Source organism: Erythrolamprus reginae, chromosome 2, assembly GCF_031021105.1.
Source record: "Erythrolamprus reginae isolate rEryReg1 chromosome 2, rEryReg1.hap1, whole genome shotgun sequence".
NCBI classification, from domain to species: Eukaryota; Metazoa; Chordata; class Lepidosauria; order Squamata; family Dipsadidae; genus Erythrolamprus; species Erythrolamprus reginae.
This window is the reverse complement of record NC_091951.1, coordinates 182,047,656-182,065,258: the sequence shown is the minus strand read 5'-3', so window position 1 is coordinate 182,065,258 and position 17,603 is coordinate 182,047,656. Positions and strand designations below refer to the sequence as shown.

General features: G+C 39.2%; 1 long non-coding RNA gene across 1 annotated transcript in view; it reads right to left on the bottom strand.

The window, feature by feature from the left end:
* Positions 1-11,222: 11,222 nt before the first annotated feature.
* LOC139161492 (uncharacterized) overlaps positions 11,223-17,603 on the bottom strand; it is a 101,229-nt gene continuing 94,848 nt past the window's right edge. The window contains exons 3-4 of the long non-coding RNA XR_011558117.1: positions 14,976-15,042; positions 11,223-11,285 (exon numbers count right to left, since the gene is read on the bottom strand). This is a non-coding gene — a long non-coding RNA (uncharacterized lncRNA). The remainder of the gene's footprint in view (positions 11,286-14,975; positions 15,043-17,603) is intronic.

The window sequence follows — 17,603 nt, the reverse complement described above, 5'->3', positions numbered from 1 at the left end:
TGTTTTTCAATATTCATATTCTTTCATTCACTCATCCTGTAAGCCAATTGCATCCATTTCGGATGGAGATATTTGGGCACTTTCCCTTAGTAAAACACACAACCCTTATTCTGTGTACATAAAACATACAGTTGGAATTTTGATGCATGTGTTGTAAAACATGTTATACAACTATTTTGCACAAAGCTAGTCAGAACCCACCCACCCACTCCCAAAAAAGTGTTCCTTGGTCAAACTGTTCGTATTAAGATATTTATCCAAGCATTCAATTGTATCTGCCTTTCTAGAATTGAATCCCATAGGGCGTTCTGTGACAGCAAGCTCTTTTCCTTTCCTATGTAGCAGCCCTCTAGATATTTGAAGGAAACTGTAGATGAGAGCGAAACTGGGAGGTCAAAAACCATCCTGCAAAAAGAAAATAGGAAACCACTTCTTTATAAGATCAAGAACACAGCACAGTGTGCCCTGTAAGTAACCAAGACTCAAGATCAATTTGAAAACCCCCAACACTTTACCCTTAGATTATCTACGGTTGACCTATCCAGATTCCTAAGAGGTCAGTAAGGGGCGAGTACAAGTGCACTAGAGTGCCTTCCGTCCCCTGTCCTATTGCTCTCCTATATCTCCTATATACCTTTCCTCTATTCCTATATCTCTTCTTCTATTCTTTCATTGATATATTCTATTCCTATATCTTCTTTTCTATTATTTCTTAGATATATTTTACTATGAGTATCTCCTCTATAACCTTCATCATGTATTTTACTATGTGTATATTGATATATACCCACTAAAACCCTCATTGTGTATTGGACTTTTATATCCTTTCTTTATATATAATAACTCGTGTCTATCCTCTTCAATATGTATTGTGCATTGGACAAAATAAATAAATAAAATAAATAAATAAAATGAAATAAAATGAAGCTCAATAGGTAGCAGTACCTATCTGACCTTGGCTGACCTTAGTTCTGCACAGTTGGTTCATGGATGGCAAATATCTGACAATCCTGAGATTCTTGGCTAGACTAGGAAATTTAAAAAGAACAACATGCAAGAAAGAACCACAGACCAAGAAGAGAGTTCATTGCATACCCAGTCACCAGGAGCCAACAGTATCTTTAACTTTTATCATAACTATTTGCAAACTTCAATTCTTCCAGCTTTAGAGGATAGCTATATTAATTTCTTCTAACTAGGCAATAAATAACCTTGTGACCTCTTCAGAACAAACATAAGTTTTTAGAGATCATAGTCACTTTATTCTGTGAATCTTTAACTTAATTATGGAAATAGCCATTGGCAAGATGGGGACAGGGAATTCCAAAATGGCTTTATTTTGTGCAAACTCAAAGACGAATAGACAATTCTTAAACTCAATAACGGAGAAAGCGCCTTCTATTTCGCCTGGAGTTGGCACAAAATAATGAAACTATAAAAGTTTGTCTAGGCCATATCAGTTCTGAGATAGTATAAAATTGTGTTGCCTATTTTTATAGTCAGTTATTGTGCTACTGTCAAATTGTGTTGCCACTTTTTAAAGCCAGTTATTGTCCTCTGTCTTTACTTCTGTCTCTGTTTAACACATCCCCAACCACTAATGGGATAGTGCAGATGAATATGGTTTCAGAATTCTGGCTGGAGCTAGTCTAGGCTACCTTTTTGTAATCTCATTCCATACTTCATTTGGCCATCTAGAATAATGAGAAAGAAAAAAAGAAGACAGAGACATAGAGATTGAGAGAGGAAGGGAGGGAGGGAGGGAGGGAAGAAGGAAGGAAGGAAGGAAGGAAGGAAGGAAGGAAGGAAGGAAGGAAGGAAGGAAGGAAGGAAGGAAGGTATTAGAAGATACCAGAACAGAAATAAAGACAGGTGGCAGGCCCTGCCCTGATTGTGCAACTACAATTAGTCCTTGACTTACCACCATTTGTTTAGTCACCGTTTGAAGTTACAACAGCACTGGGAAAAGTGGCTTACAACTGGTCCTCACACTTATGACTGCTGCAGCATCCATTCTCACAGTCACATGATCAAAATTGTGGTGCTTTGCAACCAACATGTATTTACAACAGTTGTGGAATCTGGGGTCATCTGATCATTATTTGTGACCTTCCCAGCCGGCTTCCAACCAGCAAAATCAGTGGGAGAAGTCAAATTTGCTTAACAACTGCATGGCAAAAAAGGTGAAATCAAGCACAACTCACTTACCAATCATCTTATTTAGCAACAGGAATTTTAGTTCCTATTGTGGTGGTAAATCCAGTACTACAATTGGCTACTGGTAGAACAGAAGAACTGAACCTTAGCATCCACATCTCTGACTTCAGAAAAACTGGAGAAGTTATTTATTATTTATTTATTTATTCGATTTTTATGCCGCCCTTCTCCTTAGACTCAGGGCGGCTTACAACATGTTAGCAATAGCACTTTTTTAACAGAGCTAGGCTATTGCCCCCACAATCCGGGTCCTCATTTTACCCACCTCGGAAGGATGAAAGGCTGAGTCAACCTTGAGCCGGTGATGAGATTTGAACCACTGACCTTCAGATCTACAAGTCCGTTTCAGTGGCCTGCAGTACAGCACTCTACCTGCTGCGCCACCCCGGTTCATTGAAATTGACAAATAGAGAGACAGGAAAAGAAACAACAACAAAACCAACAATTCAACTTTCTCATTATTTTCAGGACACTGAAATGAGGGGAGGAAACGGGGCTACTTCAGTTTGACAAACTTTATTATCTTCAGATAATCCCAACTATTCCTGTTTCATAATAGTGCTAACACAGAATTCTGCAAAGATCCCCTATCCACCAAATAAAATAGCAGAGGTCTACAATCTTTTCTTCTACTTTTTAGAAGCTGTGTGACAGGTTGGTGTCAAAAGTAAAGGGAATGGTAAGGAATGGTCTTCGGAGAGGGGCGGCATACAAATCTAAGTAATAAATAAAAATAAATAAATAAATAAATTTGGATAATGAAACTGAGTTGGGACAACTGATGGGACGGTGGGACAAGGTAAGACGATATATGACGAGCAGAATCCGAGACCAGGCTACAAGAAATAAATTGGAATCACTCTATAATATGTAAATAGATATATTGCTCTTGGGTCAAGTGGACTATACAAGAAACACCCCCGATTTGGTGGTGGGGAATGTGTGTGTGTCTGGGTGGTGGGCACATTTCACTATGCACTGTTATATGTTGTGTGTAATATAAAATTGTTTTTTAAAAATTTTTTTAAAAAAGTAAAGGGAATGGTAATGAATGTGAGCGACATGCAGTGGAAGAAAGCAAAAGGGAAGGCAATCAATTAATTTTGTTTAACCCATCAAGGTGCTGGTGTAAGTAATATTCTTCTGGGTTCAGTTCCAAGTGGGAAAAAAACACTGGATTGATGGAAGTTGCTTGGATAGAAGGTTTAATGGAGAACAGGAGCATTTGGCATGAGCTCCTGAACAAAAAAGGTAGATCACATGCTTCTAGATGTTGGGTGAAGACAAAAAAATGCTAAGATGCTGAGAGTTCCTTGTTTTATGTCCTCTCTGGGGTCCTGTCCCGGGGGCCTCCTGCTCCTGTGCAAGAAATGCACTCTGGTTGGCTGTCAGACTCCCATGGAGCCATCAGGAGCAACTCTAGGCTGTGTGTTTGAGTTCAAGTTTGTCTGAGCCTTGCTGGGTGATGGTGTAATGAAAGCGCTTTGGCCAATTCCTAATATGGTTCTGTCTGAAGGAGGCAGATCTTTGTTATACAGAATAGACTGGTCTAACAAAGATGGGGTGGGATGAGTGAGGTGGCCCATTTCTTGGTTTTTATATATTAAGGGGTTTTAATTTGCTTTTAGTATTGGATTTTATTGTACATTGTTTATGATTGTTGTTAGCCGCCCCGAGTTTTCGGAGAGGGGCGGCATATAAATCCAATAAAACTAAACAAACTAAAGTAAACTAAACTTCTTGATGGCACATTGACAAAGGTGGAGGTTACTGAGTCTCTTTTTTCTGCCTAAAAGCATGTTTCTGGGGATATTCTATATAATACTCTGCTTTTTTAAATATTTCCTAGGGTATTTCATTTTTCTAGGAGACGGATGGGTGCTAACTTCTTACAGTGCAAATTCTGACTGTGGCATACTTGCATGTAATTTTGGTTTGCAAGTACAGTACAACCAATCTGCAGAATTTGGGTCACAAAAGTCACAAAGCATTTTTTAAAAAAAAATATTTTGGCATTGTCATAGTTAGATTTGGATGTTTGCAGTCAGGCTAAAATAAACTTTGCAGCTAGAACCTGACAATTTTTGAGATGGAAATTTCTTCTTGGGAGCTTGACATCAAATTAGGTACGAGAAATGTCACAGTGGGTATAATTATTCCATCAAGATTGCAGAGGTTTGAAAAGAAAATCTGGCAAGAATATTTATGGCAGAAAAAAAAGGGTTTGGAAGTGTGGTCAATTTTTTAGGCTGAAATCTTAATCTTCATCTTAAACCATTTTGGCAACAAACATGATCTCAAAGTTCCTCAATTTATATTAGGACACGGCTTTATATCTTGTAACATATTTGATATTAGAATTCGCACAGAGGAAATTTCAGGTGAACCATAACCATAGAGTTTAATATTTCAGACAAATAATAGTCTATGTATTTATTCTATTATCTACTTATTCAATTTCTTTAGTCACCCATATCAATCAAGTGACTCTGGGTAGCTTACAATTTTAAGCAGTGAAAATAATTTAAAACAATAAAACATCCAAAAATAAATCTATGTAGCCATCGAAATAGTAAACCAACTAACAGTAAAGCCAATGAACCAAGACCCTTAGCAGATACCAAGTCCCAGACCCGGGTACACAGTCACGCTTTTAAAACTTTATGAAAGGCCTAGCAGAGAAGAGGGAAACTGAACTTTTAGAATATAAATTCCAGAAGAGAGAAGTTTCAGAGTTTCTTTTTTTTTTAGAAAAATTTTATTAAAGTATATACAAATTAAAACAAGACAATAGGTGTTTCGTCCTGTGTATACATTTTCTATTGCATTATGTCTGACACAAGACAGTACAACGCATATCCCTAACCCTCCCCCTTCCCAAACTGTAACTTGACAGTTCCTTTCATATTTCCACGGTCTGTAACAATAGCGCATCTTATCACTTCAACATCATCTTTAAAACAGTAATTATTATCTTAATCAATTATAGACTTAATTTGCTTATTTCTAACAGTTTAGTATTTACAATTATTTACAGCTATTCTTTTTCTTGTTGTCAACCCTGATGTAAAAATCGTCCCATGTGTTAACATAGCAAGATTGGTTATTGTTTTTAAGTTCTTGTGTTAGTTTATCCGTTTCTGAGTTTCACCAAAGGAATATGAAATGGCACTAGAGATATCTAGGAGTTTTTGCACACAAGGAAAGGCTGAGCTGGAGAAAATTGGAGAGCATAGCATCAAATCGGTCACCTGATGGCCAAGTGACTAGTGGATGATTTCTGGGCTGCAGAGAGGATACCAAAGTGGTGGCTATATACTGAGCCAGCAGAACATGTGGGAAGGAGTGAAAGTAGTGGGCTGTGACCCAAGATGTAGCTGGATGGTGTTGTGGTTGGCTCTGGCCCAGCTCCTGCCCCAGGGAATGTGGAGATGGATGCAGGGGAAACTTCAACATGTCACAGGCCTGTGTTATTGCCGACAGAGTCAGTTCAGAGTTTAGTTTCCTCGGACGAAGAAGAAGGTGGGAGTGACTTGGAAGAGGGGGGGCTTGGCACACAGCCCAGGCAGTCAATCTCCATTATCTTCCATTGACTCGGATGAAGACGTCTTGGACCCACGCAAGCGCAGAATTATGCGTAGAAGAGACCAAGTAAGGACATATTACAGGAGATAAGAGAGGCCACCTGTGTTTGGGTGGGGCTCCAGTAATTAGGGCTGCTGCTATAAATAGCAGCATGTGGGTTTGGCCGTTGTGGAAGAGTATCTGATCGCAGTTCTTCGGGAATCGTGTGTTGCTGTTTTCTGGACTTTGTTTGTTGATTTTTCATGCCTTTGAAACCAAAGCAGAGCAACGTGTGTGTGTGTGTGTGTGTCACTTCATTGGAAGAAGAAGGGGTGTGAAGTTTCTTCACAGATGCTAGCTAAGTACTTAATGACTGCTTAAGGGAAATTGTACAGACTACCCAGTTGTTTTGGGACGAGTGCTCTTTGCAATACAAAAAGTGTGCTTAGTTTATTTTGAATTTTGTGATAAAGAAAATTGTTTTGAATTTTCAAACGTGTGTGTCTGAAATTTGTACCCTTGAATTTTCGGGAGGCTCCTACCAGAGAGCCCGGTAGAACAGATGGGAGAGGGGAAGCCTTTAGAACAGGGGTAGGGAACATTGGTTCTTTTATGACATGTGGACTTCAACTCCCAGAATTATTGGCTCAAGAATTCTGGGAGTTGAAGTCCACATGTCATAAAAGAACCAATGTTCCCTACCCCTGCTTTAGAAGCATAAAGTCTGCAGAGAGACTGTCAGTCATCCAGGTCATGACTGTCCCAAAGATGCTTTTCTAAAATACAACTGGACTTTCTTGGTAGAAAATCACTTGCCTTTTGGAAAAACACTTTTGGGACTTTGGAGCCATAACATATTGGGATGGAAAGAGTGAAACTGGCAGCCAAGATAACATTTGAATTTAATGTTTTAATGCATTGCAATGACTCCTATTGATGAATTAAATGTAAATGAACTAGCATCAAACCTAGCGTTTAAAATTCCAGTTCTTCCTATTAAAAGTAAAATACTGTCCTTGGTCCATAAGGCCCTGCACACTTTTGTTCCAGTGGCCAAATTGGATTTGGGCTGAGAAGACCTAAGTTCAAGTCTACTCATAGCCATGGAAACATTTTGGGTGACTTCTCGGACTTCCTCTCAGCCCAACCTACCTCGTAAGAAAGCTAGTAGAAGAATAAAATGAAGGAGGAATCCCCATGAAAGCCATCTTAATCTTGGAGGGAAAGCAGGATATACATTACACCCAACAAGCCAACTAACCAATACATAAATAAAATGAATGCAAAATAAAACCAGGAAACTGTGAGTTCTATTCTCACCTTACCTGCAAAAGCTGCTGGGTAACATTTGACCAATATCTATCTATCTATCTATCTATCTATCTATCTATCTATCTATCTATCTATCATCTCTCTCTCTCTCTCTCTCTCTCTCTCTCTCTCTCTCTCTCTCTCTCTCTCTCTCTCGTATTTAGTACGTTTGCCACCTTGAGTTACTTATAAATAAAGATGGGAGAAAAATCATAAATAAATACATTTCATGTTCCTCTAAATGCTTGAGGAACAATTCTAATTATTTTGAGAATTTTTTCATCTGACAAAAGATTTAGACTGCCCACAGATTATGTTTTTGAGGAAAAGCCTTTTGTTTTTTTTAACATCAGTTTATAGTATATGGCACCCCTGAACCTCTCATCCTTCTCTGTGACTTTTCTTCTTTTTTCCCCTTCTCCTGACTTTCTTTTTTCACCCCCACTCTAGTGTTCACTCTACTTTCCTATCATCATTGTTACCAGAAGCACTTCAGCCTAGAGTAGCACTTCAACGCGTACAGGGGAAGAGTAGAAGGGACAATGCAAGTCATGAACAAATCCAGCTCTCAGCCCTGAGCAGAGGGGAGCATCTGTGATGGCAAGGATGCTAATTAAACTAGTAGTGGGAAGATAATTAATAAAAGCATTGCCCCTCTTAATTGCAAGGACATAATAGCTCCACAGTGGTGGTCTCTCCTCAGTTCCCCTCAAATATCCTGCAAGGGAAACAGCCACCTTGGGTGTTGTTCTCACCACTGAGATGGCTGCTGTTTGTGATATTCATATTTCATGACAAAAGGACCATACAATGCTGCTTCATGCTGCCAGGCAAAACTGATCTGTGTTAATTGAGCAGGCTGATTCAGACCCACTTGATATAGAAACTCCAGGAGCGGAGAGGAGCATCCGACTCTTCAGCATCCAACTGCATCTCAGCCTGTAAAAAGTACATAGCTGGACAATGGTAGTATTAGTCATTTCTAATCATTTCGAAAACTAACAAAAATCTATTATCACCCAGAATGAAAATTTATAACCATGCACCTATAGTTATCCTCTACAAATGCAAAGGCATTAAGATGTACCATTCATTTCTTTAAGGATGGCAAATTTAAGATGAAGTCAAGAGAACCAATAATTGTGGAGGAACATCATTTTCAATGCGGGGGTTTTTTTTGTGTGTGTATAAACTTTTGTTAAGATTTCAATAAAGAAAGGGAACAAGTTAAGGATTGTACATTAAAATATGCTGCCAATTTTGGCTGTGATCTATAGCTGGATACATAGAAAAGAACGTAGATAAATTGGATAAAATTTATATTGTGTTATAGCTGGAGAGAATTTTTTTTATAAAATGATACATTGTTGGTATGTGACACCAGGGATCCTATCAAATATGTATAAAGGTGCCTGAAGTCAATGTTGGAAATGTGAAAAACATGAAAAGACCATTTATCATGCACAGTGGACATGAAAAAGCCAAGAAATTTTGGATACAATTGCATACAATGATAGAAAGAATTTTAAGGATTAATGTTGCAAAGAAATTAGAATTTTTTTATTATGATTTATGGATACTAAATTAGAAAAGACTCCTGAATAGCTTTGGATACAACAATGGCAGTGAGATTATTAAATGCACAAAGATGGAAGAGTATTGAAATTCCCACAATGGAGGAATAAGATTTTAAAATTGCCAGAATTAGCAGAAATGGCAAAACTGATCTGTTTGGTTAAGGGAGAAAACAGCAAGTACTTTTTCAAAAGACTGGAGACGTTTTATGGAAATCATCTGGAAGAAGAAAAAAGTGAAATGGCGATTTATGGATTTAATTATTGAAAAAGTTGAGGAACTGAATATAGAGTTGCAGATTTTGAAAGATACAAGAAGGATGGGGTTGATCCCTCTATTCTTTAGTTCTTAAGAAGGTTTTTGTGCCACAGAATTATGAGACTTAGTAATATTCAGAATGAATGCAGATAATAATACTGGTACGTATACTGTATGTATGTACAAATATAATATTATAATATAATATAATATAATGTAATGTAATACATATAATATAATATAATATAATATAATTAAATAATATAATATAACATAACATAACATAACATAATATAATATAATATAATATAATAATATACTGTAAGTTGTTGAAAACTCACCTTTGCCGCCAGGCATGGGGAAATTGATACCTCCCCTAACTACTGTTTTATGTATTGTATGATTTGATTGGATTGTGTGATTATTTTATTAATAAAGGTTTTTTAATTGTGTTTTTAGATATTGAATTTTTACATTGTTATTATTGTTGTGAGCTGCCCTGAGCTCTCGGAGAGGGGCGGCTTACAAATCTAACAAATTATTGTTATTATTATTATTATTATTATTATTATTATTATTATTATTATTATTAATATAATGTAATATAATATAATATATTATAATATATAACATAACATAACATAATATATCAGCATATTACTTCAGAGAAAGACAGAGGAAAGATGTTTCTATAGGACAGTGATGGCGAACCTTTTTTCCCTCAGGTGCCGAAAGCGTGTGTGTGTGTGTGTGCTGTCATGCACGTGCGAGTTCCCACACCCATAATTCAGTGCCCGGGGATGGTGAAAATGGCCTACCACGCCCTTCCAGAGGCTCTCTGAAGTCCTGAAACAGCCATTTCCCAAACTCTGGTGGGCCTGGTAGGCCCATTTTTCACCCTCCCCAGGCTCCAGAGGCAAAAATGTCCTCCCCCATCCCCCCCAGAGAGTCTCCGGAAACCAAAAATGCCCTCCCAGAGCCTCCAAGCCAGCCAAAAATCAGCTGGCCGGCACGCACATGCACATTGGAGCTGAGCTAGGGTAACGGCTCGTGTGCCAGCAAATATGGCTCTGGGTGCCAGCTGTGGCACCCGTGCCCATAGGTTTGCCATCACTGCTATAGGGTATCTCTTGCAGCACATTACTTTTGTGCAATCTGAAATGCTAAACCAGAAGACTCTTGCTGAACACACAATCCACACATATAGTATATACATAACATACACACACACATGGGGGGAGGGGAAGAGGCTTCTTTCAAAGATGGGGTAATAAGCAGGGAACAATCCTTCAACCCACTTATCTCGTGTTGAATAAGCCAGTCTGTCAGAAGCCAATGAAAAGAGAAAACAAAGTGAACTCTATCTATCCATTCACATACAGAGAGAAAAAGAGAGAGATGAGTTCTCCTGCTGACAAGAAGATAAGCTGTCATTACCTGAGTGTGACACTTCAGGGCAGAACATACTTTATCAGATTTGATGCAAGTAATGGAAAGGGAGGAAAGAGCAAGTAGATGAAGAGGAAAAAAATGATCTGTGGGGTTGGAGAGGGGAGTATTCTTCATTGAAGCCTCTATTCAGAGGGAAGCCATATTTTACAAAAGGGTGTGTCAGGCCGCAGCCATCGTTTTCAGGGAGAGATCTTGGCCTGCCACAAGTAGAATAGGACTGTGGGAATTGGGGAGGGGTGGTTGCATGAGAGGGAAAAATACTAGCCACAACAAATTCTTTCCAGCGATTCAAGGTCATCTTTTGTTCAGCACCAGCCAGTAGTACAGGGGAGGATTGTGGACGTTGAGAGAACCAGAGTGGTCCACATGATGAACTTGTGGGTGTGGGGATGAGGGATGAACCTTAACCTGGGTGGAAAACTGTAGGAAAAGTTTGTTTATTTATTATTTATTAATTGGATATCTATGCTGCCCTTCTCCGAAGATTCGATTAGTATTGGGTTGACTACAGTTTATAACCAACATGACTCTGTCAATAAATTGGACCTTCAAAAAAGGCCAAGGTCTCAGATGTTATTTGGAATGCTGACAGGGTGTTTTCAACTCCCAGAGTTTTCTTCTGACACCACAGGACATTTAAACTCCTGGAGATCAACATGTTCTGTATTTATCCTGAGAACTGTAGTCCTGGGTGATTCTAGACAGCTGTCTTCGAGATGACTGAAAGACTCCCAGCTCCCTTGGAGAAGAAAAACATGATGATTCATCCTACCCTACTGAGACAAATATAGCTACTCAATCCACATAGCTGTCTCATTAAGAAATATTTACCTTGCCACATGACACTTCATAGCCTTTCTGGAGATTTGCATCATCCCAGATGTGAGACAGGGCCACAGATCACTGAGCTGCAAAAAGTAGAGGAGATTTCTCTGCAGAAAACCAACATTCAAAAGTTTGGGCTAGTACTGGCTGCCCTAGATAAGTCATAACTTCCCCGATTAACCTATGTTCTTTTGTGGTTCTACTGAAGAAGGACTGAATGTAAAGTCCAACACCTTCTTGAAACTTTATTAAAAAAAACATAGACACATAACTTCCCTGATTAACCTATGTTCTTTTGTGGTTCTACTGAAGAAGGACTGAATATAAAGTCCAACACCTTCTTGCAACTTTATAAAAAAAACATAGACACACCCACCCTTTTCAACTGGTAACACTTCAACTTCTGGTGTTTTCCTGTAAAAGCTCTGTGATGTTGCAGATTTTGACCCATCAACTTTTGTTCCTATCCTCCGTGTACATATGTGGGTGTATGTACAATACAAAATTTCACTAAGTGGATATTACCATCAGTTGGACACTAATTAATGCAAGTAAGAGAAAATCACTACATCGCCGTAATATTAATAATGAACTGCACGCCAAAGCACTCTTGGTAAAAAAAATTAATTTGGAATCAGTGGGATTGGATCCAAACTAATTGACCAAAAACTCCATTAAAACCCTTCTTAAGGCTGGAGTCATAAACATATGGTACTTATTGAGGAATAAATCCCATTGGCATTCAGAACAGCTCAGCAGCACCAGGTAGGGTGGAGAGTTTGGTGCAACAAAGCCCTCCAAGTATCTTAAGGCACCTTAAAGACTTATTACTTTTATTACTGTGTAAATTTGGTGAATAGCGATCCATTTCGGCAACCATTTAGGTAATGTTATGTGACAATAAATCCCATTAAAATGTAGGTCTCATTTCCTTTTAGGCATGCCAAAGCAGCAAACCGTAAACAAATAATGATGTGAAAATGCACGAACACAATCTGTAACTATACAGTAGCTACGCGGCATCAATGCTGAGGCTCAGGTAAGGAAGTGCTAATTCTTCAATATTAATCTCTTGCTAATTCTTCAATATTAGTCTCTTAACCTTCCAAGAGATTGATTTTCTCTCTTTAAAAAACATGTCCGTGTATTACACAATGGGTCTGGGGGTAATATTCATTTAATAACTTGCTTCAAATTAGAGATAAATTGTTCAGGGTTGCACTATAGTTCATCTCTAAAATTAGAAGCTATAAAACAGTATTGAGGGCTGCCAGTATTTTGGCAGTTAAAATAAGGAGCTACTAGTGATTAATCTTCCACTACTGATTTACTGATCACATTACGAGGGAAATTTATATGAAAAGTTGAATAGGAGATGAACAGGCTGTCTATAAAAAAAAATAGCCAGAAAAGAACATAACAGGTGCCCTATGTTGATGAAGAGATCAAGAAGGCCACTCTTTAAATAGCAATTTATTCCTATCCTCCAATATGCTTGTCATACCATTCAGGGAATTCCTGTGTTCCATAAAAGCTCAAACTATTCCTGAATAACAAGTATTGTCTACAGCAGTGATTTTCAACCTTTTTTGAGCCGCGGCACATTTTTTACATTTACAAAACCATGGGGCACATTGGGGGGGGGCTAAAAAAAGTTTGGACAAAAAAATTCTCTCTCTTCCTCCCTTTCGCTCTATTTCTCTCTCCCTCTTTCTCTCCCTTCCTCCTTTTTTCTCTATTCCTTTCTTCTTGTTTGCTCTCTTTCTCTCTCCCTCCCCACCTCCCTCTATGTCTTTCTCTCTCCCACCTTCCCTCCCTCTCTCTCTCGCTTTCTTTCTCTCTCTTGCTTTCTTTCTTTCTTGCTCTCTCTTGCTTTTTTCTCTCTTGTTCTCTTTCTCTCTTGCTTACTTTCTCTCTCTTGCTTGCTTTCTCTCTTGTTTTCTTTCTCTCTTGCTCTTTCTTTCAATCTTTCTCTTTCTCTCTCTTGTTTTCTTTCTCTCTCTGAGCTTCACGGCACACCTGACCATGTCTCGCGGCACACAAGTGTGCCATGGCACACTGGTTGAAAAACACTGGTCTACAGCAGTGATGGCAAACCTATGGCATGAGTGCTACAGGTGGCACATGGGGCCATATCTGTTGGCACGCGAGCCGTTGCCCTAGCTCAGCTCCAACATGCATATGTGTGCCGGCTAGTGCCATGCATATGTGTGCCGGCTAGAGGTTCTGGGAAGGCATTTTTGACTTCCAGAGAGTCTCCGAGGAGATGGCATTTTTACTCTCCCCAGGTCCCAGGGAAGCCTTTGGAGCCTGGGGAGGGCGAAACACAAGTCTACTGGGCCCACCAAACGTTGGGAAACAGGACATTTCCAGCCTCCGGAGGGCTTCTAGGGGATGGGGGAAGCTGTTTTCACCCTCCCCAGGCATTGAATTATGGGTGTGGGCACTCGCACATGTGTGATAGTGCGCAAACACACTTTCGATACCTGATGATAAAAAGGTTCCCCATCACTGGTCCACAGTCTTCCTTATCATGGTAGGATGGTAACTCACCATAGAGAAGATAACTCAAGAAAGATTACGTGTTATCCTCAGTTTATGACTGTTTAAAGTCCTTGACTTATGATCTACTTAGAAAAAGGAGTTATGACCCATTCCAAAATTCTGATAAATTGCCCCTTCCCACAATCACATGACCACACCAGGTGTTCAACAACATGGTCATTTTTACAGATATTTGCAGCATCCTACATTTACATTTTAAAATGCCTTTTATAACTGTTTTCCTGAAAACCACTTCTGTGCTATAGGGAACAATGGGCTCGCTTAGTGACCATTTAATAGTGGTCACGTTTGTTTTATGACTGCCATGTTCACTTAAGGACTGCTGCAAAAAAAAGTTGTAAAAATCAGATACCTGACTTATTTTACGACCGTCACAATATACAACTACAATGGCCAGGCTCAATTTCAGTTGTATGTCAAGGGACACCTGTAATGTCTCCTTACATACCAACTGATACTTTCCCACCAGTAGATGCTATAGATATGAACATATCAAGACATTCACGCAGTGCCCCTCAACACCATGATTAAATAAATGTCAGTATAATGGGATATTCTCAGAAATCCACTTCTCTTTTGGAAGATTTTGGAAGCAGTTTAATTCTCTTCCACTAGATTAAACGAAGACCTGGAGGATCAAATTGTGCGGAAGCGTTTCGCTGCATGGTGCGTGTTCACAATTTTCTTTAGCTTTGTTCAGATGCACCTGGGGTACGAAGGGCAGCCTGATTGTTTTATTATTATTTTCAGTATTTTTATCCTGCTTTCCATCTCACAAGGCTCACGGAACAACTTACATAAGTCAATTAGCGCAATGATATGTCATTATAGCCGTTATTATCTATTTACAAAGGCGGCAATTAGTTTTCTGCTTCTTCTTCTTCTCCTCTTTAGAAGGTGGGTGGTTCTAATGATTTCGCTAAAGAGAGACAGAGCCCAGATCCTCCTGGTGAAACTGCGCCAGGTAAGGGAGGGAGGGGGGGAAATGGGTTCGACCTGACATTGTTTTTGACAATCACAATTGCAGGATCTGATTAAAATAAGGAGGAAATTAAAATAGAAAGGAAAGACTGAGCTCTTCTTTTAGCTCCATAGCATTGCAAGGAACGGAAGAGGCTCCCATTGATTTTCCATTTGTATATCAGTGAATATACAGTGAATATTCCAGGCTCACGGTAGTTTAAAATAACAATCAACAACAAAAATACCTGCAATAGAAGATCTAAATTAAAATGTCCACGGTAAAGGTACGGAACTGGTGGGCAGGACTGGCACCTGTAAAGTGATAACAATAGCACTTAGACTTATATATACAACAGATATATTATGCATTAATATATATATATTCAGTGATGGGCTACCAACATTTTTACTACCACACTGTGGGCGTGGCTTACGCACTTTGTTTCAACATCTTTCAGTGCAAATTGGGTCCTCTGGGTTGGAGCTCCAAATTTTGCTACTGGTACTGCGTACCTGACCGTACCCATAGGAGCTCATCACTGTATATATTATATAACAGATATAATATATACCAGTGTTTCCCAACCTTGGGAACTTGAAGATATTTGGACTTCAACTCCCAGAATTCCCCAGCCAGCAAATGCTGGCTGGGGAATTCTGGGAGTTGAAGTCCAGATATCTCCAAGTTGCCAAGGTTGGGAAACACTGATATATACAACAGGTACAAACTCAAAGTAAACTGCTCTAAACTCGACTGCAAGAAATACGACTTTAGTAACTGAGTAGTTAATGCATGGAACTCACTACCTGACTCTGTAGCATCATCACCTAACCCACAAAACCTTACCCTTAGACTATCCACTGTTGACCTCTCCTGATTCCTAAGAGGTCAGTAAGGGGCGTGCATAAGTGCACCAGAGTGCCTTCCACCCTCTGTCCTAATGTTTCTCTCTTACTAGTATCATGTCTACGGAGAGGGGCGGCATACAAATCTAATAGATAGATAGATAGATAGATAGATAGATAGATAGATAGATAGATAGATAGATAGATAGATAGATAGATAGATAGATAGAAATAAATAAAATTTATATAAACATTGTTATATCTTTGTATACCACCATTACGTACTTGACAAAACAAACAAATAATTTGCTTTAGAGCCCTCTCTAAGCAGTTTACAGAATCAACCTATTGCCCCCAACAATCTGGGCCCTCATTTTACCCACCTCGGAAGGATGGAAGGCTGAGTAAACCTTCAGCCAGTGAGAATCTAATTGCTGAATTGTTGGCAGCCAGTGGTCAGTAGAAGTATAGATAGTCTTTGACTTACAACTGGTTGTTTAGTGGACAAAGTTATGACAGACTTACCACCCAGTTCCAAAATTCTGACTGCCAGACCTTCCCCTGAACAGCTTTTCAAGTGCTTAGCACACCAGTCCTTATTTAGGGCCATCCTGTGGTCACATGACTGTGTTTTATGATGTTTTGTCAAAAGCTGGCATTTATTTCTAGTTTTTGGCAAAACTGGCCCTTAGCAAACAATTGGCACTCTTAATGACCATGGCACTTAACAATCACAGTGGTCACTTAATAACCATGGTGATCAGTTAATAATCATTGTCCAAAAATTGGGTTGTTTTATTACCATTGCTACTTATACCATTGCTACTTATAACTGTAATGGGTAGGTTCCTTTAGAATAGAATAGAATAGAATTTTTATTGGCCAAGTGTGATTGGACACACAAGGAATTTGTCTTGGTGCATATGCTCTCAACGTACATAAAATAAAATATACATTTGTCAAGAATCATGTGGTACAACACTTAATGATTGTCATAGGGGTCAAATAAGCAATGAAGAAGCAATATTAATAAAAAATCTTAGGGTATACGCAACAAGTTACAGTCATACAGTCAACATGGGAGGAAATGGGTGATAGGAATGATGAGAAAAACTAGTAGAATAGAAGTGCAGATTTAGTAGAAAGTCTGACAGTGTTGAGGGAATTATTTGTTTAGTAGAGTGATGGCGTTCGGGGAAAAACTGTTCTTGTGTCTAGTTGTCTTGGTGTGCAGTGCTCTGTAGCGACGTTTTGAGGGTAGGAGTTGAAACAATTTGTGTCCAGGATGTGAGGGGTCAGTAAATATTTTACCCGCCCTCTTTTTGACTCGTGCAGTATACAGGTCCTCAATGGAAGGCAGATTGGCAGCAATTGTTTTTTCTGCAATTCTGATTATCCTCTGAAGTCTGTGTTGGTCCTGTTGGGTTGCAGCACCAAACCAGACAGTTATAGAGGTGCAGATGACAGACTCAATGATTCCTCTGTAGAACTGAATCAGCAGCTCCTTGGGCAGTTTGAGCTTCCTGAGCTGGCGCCGAAAGAACATTCTTTGTTGTGCTTTTTTGATGATGTTTTTGATGTTAGGTGACCATTTTAGGTCTTGAGATATGATAGAACCTAGAAATTTGAAGGTCTCTACTGTTGATACTGTGTTGTCTAGTATTGTGAGAGGTGGAAGGGTGGAAGGGTTTCTCTTAAAGTCTATCACCATTTCTACGGTTTTGAGTGTGTTCAGTTCTAGATTGTTCTGGTCACACCACAAGGATAGTTGTTCAACTTCCCGTCTGTATGCGGATTCATCATTGTCTTGAATGAGTCCGATCACTGTTGTATCATCTGCAAACTTCAGTAGTTTAACAGATGGATCGTAGGAGATGCAGTCATTAGTGTATAGAGAGAAGAGAAGTGGTGAGAGTACACAGCCTTGGGGGGCACCTGTGCTAATTGTACATATATCTGATGTGATGTTTCTTAGCTTCACCTGCTGCTTCCTGTCTGTTAGGAAGCTTGTGATCCACTTACAAGTG